This window comes from Anastrepha ludens, chromosome 5, assembly GCF_028408465.1.
Source record: "Anastrepha ludens isolate Willacy chromosome 5, idAnaLude1.1, whole genome shotgun sequence".
Lineage (NCBI taxonomy): Eukaryota > Metazoa > Arthropoda > Insecta > Diptera > Tephritidae > Anastrepha > Anastrepha ludens.
In genome coordinates, this window is record NC_071501.1 from 73754547 (window position 1) to 73771371 (window position 16825).

Below are 16825 nucleotides of genomic sequence, written 5' to 3' on the forward strand. Positions count from 1 at the left end.
GCTTTATATTTATTTATGTTTATATAAATCGATTTTTTTGTTTGTGTTTTGCTTTGCACACCACAAATAGAAGGAGTAGCTCGGCCAAACATCCAAAAAGGATGTAGGCTCCAATTATTTGTTTATTATTTTTTATATATAGATTTCTTCCTTTTGGCACTTAAGCTTGAAATTTACAAAAATATTTTTTTTTCTTAAAAGTTCTAACACCTTAGGAATTGCATAAAAAATGATTAAGTTAGGAAAAATATTTATCTACATTCCTATTCCCATTTTTCCTGCTACATTTTTCTCGATATTTTTTTGTAAAATGATAATTCATTGTATAACAAAACCCTAATCAATCACACTTCGAAACTTTGTACGAAATTCATGAAAATTTAGCAAATTTCAAAACATTATCGAAATTTCCAAATTTTTAATTGGGGTTTTTATTTTCAGAAAACTTCTGGGCCTGCAGTTTTATAAACCATTAAATTAGCGAATGAAAAAAATTATTGTAGTAACCATGATTTTTGATAAGTTTTTGTTTTGCATGCGATGCCGAGTATTTTCTGCCATATAAAACACTTCAAAATTTCAACCAATTTTAATCAGAACTTCTAATTTTTTAGGCAGCATTTTTAGAAATATTCCGAGTATGCAATTTTGTTGTTGTTCTGTTACAAAAATAGTAGAGCGGCATATTGCAAAGTTTTCAATATTTATTTATTTTCTGTTAATTTTTATTTTTTTACTTTTTTATAAGAAGTAACAAAACAAACAACATATGACTTAAAATTTCAAATTTTGTAAAAAAGTGAAAAGAATTTTAACAAATTTTCATCAAAACTTCTAACTATTTAGTCACAATTTTTAGAAAACTTGCGACTTCTTCAGTTCTTTGGTATAACAAAGAGAGTTTAAAGTTTCTCGAAAATTGCATGAATTTTTGAGAATTTTTTTTCATACGAGGTTGCGCATTTTCTGCAACATAAAAAAATAAAATATTCGAGACTTAAAAAACGTTTTAACGTTTTAGTCAGAATTCCGGGTACGCAGTTTTCTTGACCATTCAATTTTGGTACCATAAAATACTACTTAAGGAGTCAAAATTCGTGTTGATTTTTGATATTTTTGTGGTTTTGTACGCATTTTCTTCCACACAACGAATGCTCGAGTTTTTTTATTTATTTTTGAATACCTACACTTGATTTGAAAAAACAGTGATTAGTTGCAAGAGTGTCTAGAAGTGACTTGTAAACCGCTAATAGATGCTAGGGGCGGATATCTAAATATCAAAGTTATTCCCCTTGACATCTACAGTACACATAAATGCTCACTTCAACTCGCACACAGAACGACTTGATCAAGTTGATTATAGTTTCATAATACCCAGATGGCTATTCACTTATATATATATCTCATTATGGGTACTAAGGTAAGTAAACGGTCCATGAGTAAGCAGACAAAGTTGACGTTCATATCTTCAATTTTCTCTATTCACGAAAAGTTCTTGTAGCCCGAGGCTGGTTACTCGCGCGAGGTGTGCACGACTTAAAAATATTGCTGCATTTTTTGCCTAATTATGTCTAGATCGCGCCTGTTCTAGTAACTGAGTGTATTGCGGGGGAAGAACGCTTGCAAATTTTGCTCTGGTATATAAGAAAATTTATTTTTTAGCTCGAAGTGCCATAGGCACCCCTCTTTTTAAGCCAGGCGCGTGAATAGGGTGCTTAGTGAAATTATGATTCATATATATGTAAATATTTCTACCGAAATCGTATGAGAGTGCTACAGTTGCGACTTCTTTTGTTTTTCATTTCTACTTTTACACCGACTTGAGAAACTCATCTCTAATCGCATAGCCAACTTTGCTTAGCAGTCTGCTTACAGTCGTCTCATAAGCTCGCATTTTATTTGCACAATTAGATACTTTATCTATTTATGTAATTTGTATAAATTCGCTGGAAAGGAGCTATTGAGATATGCGCCTGTTGCTTGCTTTATGCAATACACACACACATGTACTTACGTACTAAATATTTGCCACCAATTGGCGCAATTACCAAGTTCTAAATATAGATTCCATTCCCTTGTAATGTGATAAGCGACCGTCATGCAAGCAAAGTGGGCCACACAACAGCCAACAAATCAACTTGTTGACTGACACTTTCTCGATCATTTTGCGGACTGCGAAATCAATAAAACAAAATACAAAACGCATAAAATGAAAAGTGTTTTTGTGGCGCTGCAATGTAACGCAAAGATCAAATGTCGATGAGGCGATATTATGCGATTGAAAGTGTAAACAACACTAAAGTGAGCTTTTGTTTTATTTGCTTTTAGGCTTCTTGCAACAGAAATTGGAAATTGAAATTTTTTTGAAAACTAAAACTCCAAATATTTTCCGTTAAAAAATTAACTCTTCTAAATCGCCGAATCGTATATATAATATTTGTACTTTATCAGCACTTCAACGATATGGGAAGTGCTTTAAATTGAAAGTACTAATAACTGAGCAAAAAAATATACATATACATATATATATTTCACTTGGCGCATGAGAACAAAGTAGCTATTTACTTTGTTTCGTTTGCTTGTTGCCACTTCACTTCAAGTAAAATAAATATTTTCACCACTCAACATTCCTTAGCGTTTTCCCTTCAGTTACTCACTCACTCAACCGAAGTGTCTTTATCGTTGTTGTTGCTGTTGTTGTAATTCTTTGTGTCAACAAGGTGAGCAAAAAAACAACGCTTTGTTTAATTCACAAAAGCCTCAGCAGATGGCAATGAGATAGAAATAAAGAAAGCTACAAAGGAAATGCGGCAAGCTGAAAAAAATCATAAATTGACAAAAGCGATCATTAAAATAAGTATAGCGCATTGAAGTACATACTTTTGCAATGTCTTTTACATATATTTTATTATTTATTATATTAAAAACTTTTCATGTTAAATTTTGCTTTTTTGAGGCTGTGTGTACTGTTAGGTGCTTAAGCTGGTCTTTTCGAAAAGCATCATCACAAAAGCTCTAAGTGTTCCTACATTCATTATATTATTTTATATATTTATATATGAGAAGAAGCTGCCAGTTTCTTAACAATGCACAAATTACTATTATTCGGCGTTGAACGCAGGGTTTAATTTCTAACGCCTACCAAGCAACTTAAAGCAAACCCAATGACTCCAATTATTTTAGTACGGCTTCCACTTGAAGATTTTAAACCCAATTTATTTGTTGGCTTACTATAAGATCACAATAAACCCACGAACGAGCCTTTAGTTCCTTCTCTGATTAATATTTAATTTGAAAAACTTTTTCTACCGACTGCATTATTTTTCTGCGAAGACGGGTTTACTCTAAGAACGCAGTTTGATTCGTCAAAGAGAACTTCAGTGGGTTTTGTGTTAGTAAAGATGTCAGTTTCCAGATATTACTATTCCCGTGATTTTAGGAATCCTATTATGTAGTACCGAAATCCCGGGACCATCCAGAAATGAAGAGGTTTTTGATGAGAGGAATAGCGGGGCGAAATGTTGCAAAATTTTGATAAATTATTTTTTTTTTTTTTTGATTTATTTACAGTTTTTTCTTAAATTTTTAAAATTTTTTTTTGTTTTTTTTTTATTTTTTTTATTTTTTTTTTATTTTTAATTTTTCTTTATTATTTGATATTTTTTTTATTTTTATTCATTTATTTATTTTTTTTAACTTAGTTATTCATTTAATTTATTTTTTTATGAATTTTTTTTTGTATTAAATAATACTACAACGAAAACCATATAGTTTAAAGTTGCAAACTTCGTATAAAAATTTAAAAACTTCAACAAACTCATGAAAATTTCAAAAATTTTATTTCGATGTTTTGTAAACAATTTCAAACATTCTAATTAGAATTTTTGCAAAAATTCTGGGTATGCAGTTTCATAGCACATTGAATTTTAGTGTGGATTTAGTTAACTGCAAGTTCAAAGTGAGTCAAAATCGCGTTGGTTTTTTCTTTCATTGCCTTCGATGTGACGAATGCTCGATCTCTTTTTATGATGGATAAGACCGCTAGAGCCTTATACAAAAATTTTTAGCATACCGTACAAGAAAAAAATTATTAAAAATCAACTTGAGTTCTGAGACATTTTAAACTGGCACATCACTACACCAAAATTTAATGAATTAAAAAACTGCATACAAGGAAATTTTTTGAAACTTCTGACTGCAAAATTTGAAAAATGTTGATGAAAATTTGTTGAATTTTTTAAATTTTGTACAAAGTGTGAAATTTAGAGTTACATGGTTTTTGTTGTAGTATGAATAATATTTTCATTACAAAATGAAAAAAAATAAATAGTCAAAACTATCAAACAAATTTATTGATATCGCCACTATTAGAGGATCGATCATTTTAGGTGCTATTTGTTTTCACTCTAAAAACTCAATTCTTCCAAATAATATAAACTCTGCTATAAGCTCTTACAGCTTAAAGCTCAACCAAAATTGCAAATGAAGCTTTCCTCAAAAATGGGTATATTCGTAAAGAAAATTTTCCTAAACTCGTCTGATGTAAAAAAAGTAAGCTCAACTCGCAGTCTGTGGATTTGAATTGAATTTTCCAAATTAAAAAAATGTCGGGATTGTCATCCCCAGTTGCAATGTATTTATGTATATGAATATGTACATCTACTTATGCAGGTCTCATTCAGGAAACTTTGGGTAAATTGCTAAGAATAAAGTTCGAAGACTTAAGGTATTATAAAGTTGAAATTTAATAATATTAATGATATTTTTAAGGATTTTTACATGATTTATTATTTCTCTTCTTCTTCATTGGCGCGATTTTGGCCGAGTTTAACAAAGCGCGCGCGCCAATCGTTTTATTTTTTTGAAGTACTTGTTTAGGTCGCCGCTTTAGCCATTGGCGCGTGACTAACATTGAGAAGGGCACTGGTTCGAAAACCCAAGGATAAAACTCCAATTGATACAAAAAGTGTTTTCTAATAACGGACAATGGCAAAAAAAGCCATGAAAAAACTTCTCATAAAAAATCAAGTGCCGTACGTAGCCGGGGTAAAACTGTAGGTCCCTCCATTTGTGGAAAAACATGAAGACGCACACCACAAATAGGAGAAGGAATTCAGCCAAACACCCAAAATAATTGGGTGACATGAGAATTCTATGCTCTTCTTGTCTATTATATCTCTAAAAGTCGACCCAAAGAGTTCTACAATTCACCTGATTGCTCAGGTTTTGATTCTTGTACTTGTATACGAGTATAATACGTAAGTATGTATGTATGTGCATATGTTCGTCTGGAATCAGTTCTAATTCCAAATTAAATATCACCAGTTCAGTTGCGCTGCTATTTGTGTTTTTTCTGTTTTTTATTTTTTATTTGGCCGCTAAATACTTGTGTCTGTTGCAAGTATCTATTTGGTTAGTAAAACAGTTGCAGTTTGTGGAGGAAAACCAGGTCATGAACAGCAGTGCCTTAAACAAAACAAGTTTATGTTGTGTAGTTGAACAAACTTTTACTGTGTTTTATTGCTGCAGTTGTGCGCGCAAACTAGGCAGCCGACAAGCGATAACCGACAACCGACAGCAACAGCAACAGTGCCAGCCGATAGTCGCTATGCAGTAAAAGCTTGCAATATACTGCAGGCATGCATACATACATATTTAACAGCCTTGTATTTATTTTCTCTGAGATTGTTTGTACACTCGTGCACATCCATCCATCCATAAATACATACACACATGCACAGGTATGTAGGTGCATTCAATTTGTAGTTAAAGCTGATGTTTTACGAGGCGATACTTTCTTCTTTGTTTCACCTTTTTAATTGAATGTAAAATTTATGGAAGCTGCTGCTAAGTAGAATGTTGACGTTGTTGTTGTAAGAGAAATGCGCATAAATATTTTAATTATAAAAGTGAGCTGCAAGTGTAACTCCTCTTTTAAAGGCTGTTGTTGCCTACATTCTTGAAATACTTACTCACACACACTTACATCCATATACAAATATATATACATATGCATGTATGTGTGAGTGTATTGTATATTTCCTTGTTTACAATCGTGTAAGCATTAAAATGAGCTGCTCCACACTTACTTTCAGTTCTGGCCTTCTTGTCTTGCAGCTTTGTCTGCTTTTTTTCGGAAACCAAGTGATGTGAAAAATTATTCTCACCCACGTAAAGAAGATAATTGCAAAAACGTGAATGCATAGCAACAGTTGCAATGCAAAGCAAAAATGTATGTATGTATGCATTTAATGTTGCCTTACATACTTGGAAGCATATATATGGATATGTTTTTGTGCATTTATAAATATTTGCATGTGCATGTGTGCCAATAATGTATTTTTTGGAAGAGTATAACGCCTTCCTCGGTTAATATTCGTTTTTTCTCCTAGCTGCATTTGCAATAAAATTAATTCGGCTTACATTTCGCTTAATCCCCACTTCTTGGCATTCCGCGCTTAAAGTCCTGCAAATTCTTAGTTATTCCACATATCGCTATAACAGTGAAGTTCCACCATTCTTTATTATTATTTTTTTTTTTTTTTGCTGAGTTTGCAGTTGTTGTGTGTACTCGAATGCCACCTAAGCGTCAAACCGACGCTGTTAGCTCTACTGCAGTGGCTTTTCATCATTTCACGTAACCGCCACTTTATTGCTTGCCATTGCGAAATTCTTTATATTCGACTTTTAAACAATTTTTTTTTAAGTTTTTATTTTTTATTTTTTTTTATTTTTGTGTTTTGTAAGTTTTCATTTATGTGTTTTGAATTTTATTTTTATAAATTTTTTTTTCAAGTTTTATTTTTTTTTAACATTTTTTTTTTGTTTTTCTCTGCCCCATTGCGTAATGAAGTCAGCTTAAAAATTATTACTGCTTGATTTTTCATATTATGTCGCAATGTTGCAATATTTCTGCGGCTGTTGCAGATCAACAAAGTCTTTGTTTATTTTCTTGCGCACTGTTTATTTTTTTTTTTGTCTACTTTGTCTTTCTGGTATTCGCTGATTAATGCTTTCCGCACCGGAAGCGTTCAGTTCGACGTTGGTAGCTTAAATTACCGCTTAACAATTGAAGCAGAAATGATTAATCGGAAGAATTTCTTCAGACATTGTTTAAGTGAATAATGAGGTGATTATAGTGTAGCGAACAGGCGGCGATTTTTTTTTGTTTTTTAGATGCGTTTCGCAGAATATTGCTCTGCTCGCCTGCCGTAGTTCGTAAGAAAATATATTGTAAACACTCGTCAGGTCTCGAGAGGGGAATTGGTGAAATAAAAAATCTCCACACTGGGGCTACTTTGCAGCATGTAAACTTAAAAAATGAATTTTATTTTGATATTCCAAAAAGATTTTATCAATTGATTAATGTACGAATTAGAGTCATGTGAAAATGAGCGCTTATCCTTTTAGGCAGTCAGCTAGCATAATTCTAGATTTATTTCTTCAAGTAAATTTTGTAAATTTGTCTCTTTATTATTTTTTTTTCTCAGCAAATCAGTTTAAACTGAGAAGTGTAGTATGCTACTGAATAACTTCTTGAATCTAAAACACCTATAAGAATAGGCTGGCGGCCTATATGTTATCTCTATTTCACATAATTTATGAGGAAGCCACCACACTGCATTACAAAATGGTCTTGAACTGGAATCCGCAATAGAGCAGAGGGCGTGGTTAGCCGAAAAACACCTGAATCATTTAAATTCAATCAACATTTATAGGTACTACACATATTCCGCAAATATTTGAAATATTCATTGAGTGATAATTTGAAACTATTTTTAAATATCGATAAACCAAAGCTAAAGAACTTGAAATCTGGTTAAACTCATTCAATGTTTTAAGTAAAGGTGCTTCCGGGGCATAAACCGTTTTGACCCGATCTAAAAAGAATAAATCATTACTCTGAAGAAATGAAAATGAATGCGCTCTAATAAGAGTAAAGGCGAGTCAACTGTCATAATGGCGAGTCAACCATTCATAATACAAAAACAAAGTAGAGTGAAATTATACTTCTTCCACTTTGTAACGATTTTAAATTTGGTAACGCATACCTTCTATTGTATGAAGGAATCAGATAAGTGAGGTTTAAAGATCTGAGTGCAAAACGAAGAAATTGCTTTTGATTGCGTTCAAGTCAATTGATGTGGCATTGATGATAAGGCTTCTAAATAAAGACGACATACTCCAGCTTAGGTCGTACGGGCGGCTACACTACAATCGGCTTGTTGAGATGATGTTGTAAATACACGTTGGAGATTTGGTAAAGCTGTTTCATATCAAATGCATCTCACGTTGGTATCAGACAAAAGGGTTTGCTGGGTATGTACATAAACATTTAAATACATAGGTCAGAACTTTCTATGGAAGACAACATATAGTAAAATGCGTTTTTACACTCCAGAAAAAATATGCAGCAGCTCTTGTATTTAATCCATTTCACATTTTTTGGCTTTAAATGAAACAACAATTGACAAAATTAATATTAATGTCTTCCCCAAAAACTTGGATCGATTTTAAATGTTTCCAACAACTTTTGAAATTGATATAATTGCAAGCATGCACACTATCAAATTTTCAACTTTTGTATGTATGTATGTACGAGTATGTATGTATGCATAGCTAATAATTGTCGGCTATTTTTAGCTTACTTCATTTTATGCGGCTATGCTTTTATTAGACTCCAATTAAAAGGTTCAATTGATGTGCGGGTATATACATACATACATACGTACATAAGCTCCTCAAATGCAGTAACTCGCTTGTAAGATCAAAATTTCTAATTTAAAAGTTACAGGCATTTTGACGATTGATGTTCTTTTCCAGCGCTCACCCAATTGCCCAGCTTTTAACCGATTTTTATTGTCCAATCGACCAACCGACAATCATGGAGACCCACATTTTACTCGGTTTTCCACATTTACGTACGAGTATTTGACGACTCTCAATGCGTAATTAGCACACATGTCAATTGTCAATCGATGGCTTATAATTCACTCTGGTGGCAAACACCAGGCGCCACAACAAATCGTATCCGTATGTTATGTTGTTTGCTGGTTTTGTTGTTATTGTTTTTCTTGTAAATCGATTTACTAAACACTGTCTGACTTTCAACGGTTCGTTGTGTTGCTCTCGTTTTTTTGGTTCAGTTGGTTTTAAGGCTGCATTTTCAGATTGCCTTTTTTATTGCGCCCGTCATGGTTGCAATTGAATTTTCCTTTCTTGTTTGTTTAATGAGTTTTTTTTTATATTTTTCATTTGCTTTCTTCACACAAACACGCACTGTTATTGCTAAAGTTTTACGGCCGTTGGTTGTCACTTATTTGTCAGTTTAAAACTACCTGACCGACAACGTCGTCGTGTGATTTGTTTGTTTTCATTCGCAATTTCCAATCGCTGGCGTTTGCGTGCCAAGGGGATCAGCTGGTAGTCGCCAGTGCATAGTTGAAAATAAGCACCAGTGTCAATTTATCGGGACTACTACCGGTTTATTGATAGTTTCGTGTCTGTTTGATGAGTTCAAATTTGTGCGATTATTAACGAAATGATGGATTGTGAAAGGATGACCTAAATTTATTGACAGCTGGGATGAGAATTAGCAATTGAATTTAATTTGTAAATGCTTTGAAGTAGCGGCAGTGGCGATTCATTTCGTTTTTAATATTAGAAATGCGCATAGTTTGGTGTTTGTTGACTTTACATTGGTTTTGTTTAAAGTGCAATTCCATTGAAAGGCGGGCTTGTTTAATTGGCAATGCAGCGCAAGAGGTTCTTATATATATATAATTGGCGCGTACACCCTTTTTGGGTGTTTGGCCGAGCTCCTCCTCCTATTTGTGGTGTGAGTCTTGATGTTGTTCCACAAATGGAGGGACCTACAGTTTCTAGCCGACTCCGAACGGCAGATATTTTTATGAGGAGCTTTTTCATGGCAGAAATACACTCGGAGGTTTGCCATTGCCTGCCGAGGGGCGACCGCTATTAAAAAAATGGTTTTCTTAATATTGGTGTTTCACCGAGATTCGAACCTACGTTCTATCTGTGAATTCCGAATGGTAGTCACGCACCAACCCATTCGGCTAGGGCGGCCGAATACTGTCTTAAAAAATCTACAAAATTGCAACTGCTGTTTGGTAATAACGTTTACAACAATGCCAAACTTAAAAAAAAAAATAGTTTGTTTAATATAAAGGGTCTTCCCAAAGACGCGCCTGGATGTTATTTTAAAATAAAAAATGTAAAAATTAAGATTCTTTCAGGTTTCACTATTTTTATTCAAAATACGGCTCTTAACAATTAAATGGTATATGAAAAATGACATCATTTAAATGTCCACCATGAGCCACGTCTAAAACTAATATAATATCCGCCAAAAAGTCGATTCATGAATGCCTAATTGCTGAGAACGTCGAGATATCGAATTTCGATGTTGAAGGTTGTTCAGCAACACTTTGCGCTACAGCAGAACGTCCCGTTTTTGGTCTGCCAGTCTTTTACCTATCCTCGACAGAACCAGTTTCTTGAAATTTTTGAAGTGAACCTTCTTAGGCGTCGATGGACGAGCGAGAATGGAGAGTAAAATTTCAAGGCCAGGCAACGGAGGAGAGAGGGAGCTATACCAGGAGAGAGAGCTATACCTTATATATAGCTTAGATACACTTTAGGCTATTCACGTCTTCCTTTTGTGCGGTCCTCCGTCTTTTCTCCCACTCCTACGCTAAGGCTCTAGTCTAAGTCTTACGACGTTACTCGTATTGTAGTTTGTAAATTTTGTCAATTTGTATTCTCAGCAAATGTTGTGAATTTATTTAGTAATATATTCTTTCTCTCTCTCTCTCATTCTCTCTCGGGTCTCTCCCTCTTTCTTTGTCTGCCTTGAAAGTTTCACTTCTACGCTACACGCACTTTTTTTCACAAACCTTTGAACTGTCAATTATTTCCACCAAAAAAACCACAAATCTTGCGATATGTTGTTCTTGAATATCGACTATGTTCGTAATAAGATTCAATATTTTTATCGCTTTGTTCTATCGGATGAATTGTACATCTGTCTGCTTGACAAACGTCAAAGATAATATAGAAAAAAATTAAGAAATTTTCGTTTCCTCTCTTATGACTTCATTTCCTACTCAATCTAGACGAGTTTTTCCTGCGATGGATAGTAAAATTTGCATTTCTGTACTGCGTAGGATTTGTTTTGTTTTGGCATTTTCAGCTCACGTCAGAATAGGCCTTGTCATAGATTTTACTTATTTACGTACATTAATTTTAAATATTTTTTTACTAAAGCCCCAATTTCCATCTTCGAAAACCCATATCTCGATTTTGGAAGCTAACTTCGAAAATTGGAAATAAACTTTTATGCTTATAACTCAATTTCTTGAAAATATTGGTTTGGTCTATTACCTAGAAAAAAGGTTGATTTTGCGGAAAGGATGAAAGGAAAATGAATATAGTTTTTAACTTAAATTATGTCTCCGGAAGGGAGCGGTATAATAAGTTTAAGGTTAGGTTAGATTAGGTTGAAGCGGTTGTCCACTGTCGGGACACACTCAGGCTCATGGACCATTGTGATGCCGCGTAGAGAACTTGCCCTTATCCCTCCTAAAACCATTGTGTACTTTTCAAAAAATAATTAGTTCAAACAATAACTTGATAGTCTTAAATATAGTCCTACTGCCACATACTCTTTGTTTGTATTAAGGGATAAAAATATTTTAATAATATTTTCACGCCTGGTACTGTCCTATTAACCGGTATATGTTGGGGTGTTATGCCACCCTCAAATGGCAAATGGTTGCTATTTAAGAAATGCACTAGGCAAAATATTTTTTCTAGCATAAAAAGGATTTTAGAAGGATCAGACAAGTTAGTCATATAGAGTAGGTATCACATGTTCTATTTCTTTTTATCTCGAAATTTGAAAGTTAAAGAAACACCTGTCGTTGAGGGAGTTTGGTGGTTGGTTTTCAAATTTCTCAATGATCTCATCATTTGATGAAAAACGCTTTTCACGCATAAATTTTTTTAGGTCTGAAAACAGATGGAAGTCGTTAGAAGCCAAATCTGGTGAATACAATGGATGCTCCAACAATTGGAGCTTTAATTCATGGGGTTTAGCCATTGTCGAGATGTTCCTGATGGAAAAGAATTGTTTTCTCTTGCAAACAGTATATTTTTCACGGTTTTTTTTCTTCAGCTGGTCTAAACGGTTACAATAATATTCAGATTTTATTGTTTTACTAGTTTGCAAGTAATTCACAAACAAAATTCCCTTCGCATCCCAAAAACTGATGCTAAAATTTGCTTGGCCAATTTCTGGGCATGAACTCAATTTCGGAGCCGAAGAATCAGGTTCACACCACTCTTTAGTCTCTCATCCGTAGAGATGAATCGGCGAATAAAACCCACTTTATGCAATAAATGTTGCTGAGAAAGTCGCATTCAAATATGTTTTTGTTCCATTGTTACCGAATGCGGTACCCACTGCGCACACAGCTTTTGAAACCCAACTCTGCTAAATCTCTTTTAGTCACTCGACGATTTTTCCATACGATATCCTGTATATCTTCTACGATTTCCGGTGTTGTTGCTGTTTTTGGACGTCCTTGGCATGGATTGTCTTCACGGCTTGTACGACCACATTTAAATTCAGTAACCCATCTTTCTACTGCACTAATTGAAGGCGAAAATTCCTTGTACACTTTCAATATTCGTTCATTAATTTCCTTTGCTTTTAAACCTTCCAAAAATTTAAATTCAATCACTGAACGATACTTGATTTTTTCCATTGTACGTAGAAAACAAAAAATGAATTCACAGATTGAAATGTAACTTAAAATTTAGGTTAGGAGCAACGTCCTCGCTTATCGAGCAGGAAAACTTATTGGAAAACCTACTGTATACATATAGGTACATTGACGAGCTTTGACTACTTATTTTTTGTAACATCTCTTTATACAAATATAAAAAGTACTATAATAATCCAAGTTTTCAAAAGTTTTCAAAAGTTTTCCAAACTTTATACAGGATTCATAAAAATTCGACAAATTTTAATTAAAATTGAAAAACTTCAAATCAGATTTTTTTTACTTCAGTTTGCCAGCAAAACATTATCTTCCCGTTTTCTATTAATACGAGTATTTTATGAAGTACGTGCTTGCCCATTTGGTGGATGTGCGGCTTATTGAGGTTTGCGTTCCATACTCATTTACGAGAAAGAAGCAGATGTCATGAACCCTAGCCTCCTAAACACTCCTGTCAATGTGCCTAGCATTGGTAAATATTTACCGCAAAACGAAATTCCATAAAAGGTGTGAATTAATGTAAAGGTGATAAAAACATAAACAAACTCATACATGTAAGGGAGATGTTTTTTTGAATAGACGAGCTTCCTACTTCACATCACCAGTCTCAGGTTGTTGACAAAAATTTCTAAGCCAGTCTAAAGATGTACAATTTTTTCACCATCAATTTAAAAATCTACTTGTTTATGCAATGCTACGCCAGAAAGCAGATTTATGAATTTTTGATCTTATTTTGTAAACATAATATTTTGCCTTATCTCTTGCGATCACGTCATCATCGAGTGTTGTGAAATCAGATGGTGTAGTGAAATGGCTGAACTCCCTGAAAGTTGATTCTGATAAGGGAATAGAAAACCTGTTTTAAAATATACAGACTACACAAAGTAAACACCTCGAAGCGCATTAAAAAGTAGCAAAAAAAAAAAAAACATTTCGAACGCTAGAATATTGTTTTAAGGAAGTACCAAACCTATTTGTGGTATAAATTATGCAGAACTTATATAATAGGTCTATTTATAAGTTCGTGCGGTTTTACAACAGATGGCGTAACTTGATTATTATTCCATCGATCCACATTTCCAAACATTCATTGGAGAGCTACTGTCGTAAGGCACAAACGTCAGTATAAGTTTTTTATTTGAAGCGTAAACAACAATATTTTTACCGCACTTGAAAATGTCGAATTTCGTGCCAAATAATGTGTTTTTGCGGGGAATTCTTCTTCATTATTTTAATATGAAGAAAAAAGCAGCCGAAAGTCATCGTATCTTGGTGGAAGTTTATGGTGAGCATGCTCTATCTGAGCGAACGTGCCAGAAGTGGTTTGCACGCTTTAAAAGTGGTGATTTTGGCTTGGAAGACGAAGAACGCGAGGGTGCGCCGCCAAAGTTCATGGATACCGAATTGGAGGAATTGCTCGATCAAGATCCGGCTCAAACGCAAGAAGAGGTTGCAAAAACTTTGGGAGTTGATCAATCAACCATTTCCAAACGTTTAAAAGCCATGGGAATGATCCGAAAGGTAGGCCATTGGGTGCCGTATGAATTGAAGCCAAGAGACGTTGAACGCCGTTTTATGGCATGCGAACAACTGCTTCAACGGCACAAAAGAAAGGGTTTTTTGCATCGAATTGTGACTGGCGATGAAAAGTGGGTCCATTACGACAATCCAAAACGTCGGGCAACGTATGGATACCCTGGCCATGCTTCAACATCGTCGTCGGCGCAGAATATTCATGGCCTGAAGGTTATGCTGTGTATCTGGTGGGACCAGCTGGGTGTTGTGTATTATGAGCTACTGAAACCGAATGAAACGATTACGGGGGATGTCTACCGACGACAATTGATGCGTTTGAGCCGAGCACTGCGAGAAAAACGGCCGCAATACGCCGATAGACACGACAAAGTTATTTTGCAACATGACAATGCTCGGCCACATGTTGCACAAGTGGTCAAAACATACTTAGAAACGCTCAAATGGGATGTCCTACCCCACCCGCCGTATAGTCCAGACCTTGCGCCATCCGATTACTATCTCTTCCGATCGATGCAACATGGCCTGGCTGACCAGCACTTCCGTAATTACGATGAAGTCAAAAAATGGATCGATTCGTGGATTGCGGCAAAACCGACCGAATTTTTCACAAAGGGAATCCGTGAATTGCCAGAAAGATGGGAAAAAGTAGTAGTAAGCGATGGACAATATTTTGAATATTAAATTTGTAACCATTTTACGTCAATAAAGTTTCAAATTTCGAAAAAAACCGCACGAACTTATTCATAGTCCTATTAATTATCAGCTTATATGCGCACATATAATGATTTTCACCTTTAACTTTCAAAAAATAAAATAAAATAAAATCTGAAGTAAACAAAGCGTAACATTAAAGAGAAATGAAATACACAATTCCCAAACCAAAACAAGCGTTACGCGCCGTGCTATGTTGTCTTCGTTTAGGTTTTAGGTGCTCGGCTGCTTGGCTGGGCTCTGACTGTCTGACATCATTGCTAATTTTGCCGGATTTCGTTGAACTTTAGTAAACTGAGCAGCATTCGCTCGCTTCGTGCTTTTGCTAATATACATACAAACAAGCAAATGGGCACACATACATGTCGCTTAATAACGATAATAATAATCAGCAACGTCAGTCAATTAACGCGACAGTAATTTGAGTTTTCATACAATCGTACGAGTATAGCCAAATATGGTTCGAAAGTACAGCTGTCATAGTCGTAAACAAACATTAGGGTAATAATTAACGCCACTCGAAATTTTATTGTATTTTTGGTTTTTTGTTTACGAACTACAATTTGTTAAAAAAAAGGACTATTGATGTTTGGTTTTGCTCTTTTTTGTTTTGTGCTTACTGATAGACGTTTTCTTTATTTTGACGTGAAATCTAAAGAGGGAAAACAATTAAATCATATTATTTATACTAGAGTTAATAAGTGTATGTAGATAAGAAATGAATGAGTGTTTGAGATAAGGTAATCGGAAATTAGATTAGCCTAGAATCTGCTTCTTAAATTAAGGTCGTAGACACTCCTACGTGAATTTCGCTGAGATTAATTTTATTTAATATTTTATGCTACAAAATACCTCGTCAATGTTTATTTTGGCATCTTCCAATTGATTGCAACGAATTTGGATTTTATATACTTTTTTATTATATTTTTTAGGTGCCATGCGAAACCACATTATTTATCAGGAATTTTGAAATGTATCAAATAAATAACAAAAAACAGAGAATAAACCAAAAAAAATTTAGAGCACGGTTTAGTAAGGTAGCCAACAATCGAAAGCAAAAAAAATGTTTTTTTCATTTTCGTTTTTTGTTTCATATTAAATTAAAACATTTTTTTCTTGTTTACTAAAATTTAACCCTCCGTTGGACACCTTTTTTAAAACCTTCGGTTAGGCACCCGGGCCTGGCCTTTTTTCGTCTTGTTCGAGGATCCTTTTCAAAAGTTTATATCCATAAACCGATAGAAAATTAACTTTTAGGGAGCTGGAAGCTCAAGTCGGTAGCTATAATAGAAATATGTCAAATTTACGTCCAAAGTCGCAAAAGTCTGGGCAGACCTGGGTGCCTAACGGAGGGTTAACCAAATTTTTTTTTCAGTAAAAAAAAAAATAAAAAAAATAGTAGTTAACATAAAAAATAAAACCAAACAACATTTTTTTTAAGTTTTATTTGTTTTTTTTTTTTCTTTTTTTTTGTTTACTACTGTTTTTTAATTTGTGTTTTTTTTACTCACTACTGATTTCTATTTGTTTTTTTTACTGAAGAAAAATCTCGACACATTTAAGCTAAGCAAATAGACGGACCATAGGCCAGCCAAACTGGTCAACAAGTTTTGCGATGTTTTGGTTTTTGCCGAAATCGCAGTAAAGAAATCAACAGCAGAGAACAAAAAATATAAAAAAAAGCAAAAAAATTAATAAAAAAATGTGTAGTAGTTTTTTGTTTTTGTTACTGGAAAAAAATTATTTGTTTTTGTTTTGGTTTTCTTTTTTGTTTG

The 16825-nt window shown here is 34.1% G+C and overlaps 1 protein-coding gene across 2 annotated transcripts in view; it reads left to right on the forward strand.

The window, feature by feature from the left end:
• The window catches only part of LOC128863513 (protein bunched, class 1/class 3/D/E isoforms-like), a 168144-nt gene that overhangs the window by 49755 nt on the left and 101564 nt on the right, over positions 1 to 16825 (forward strand). The gene's annotated exons all lie outside the window — the stretch shown is intronic.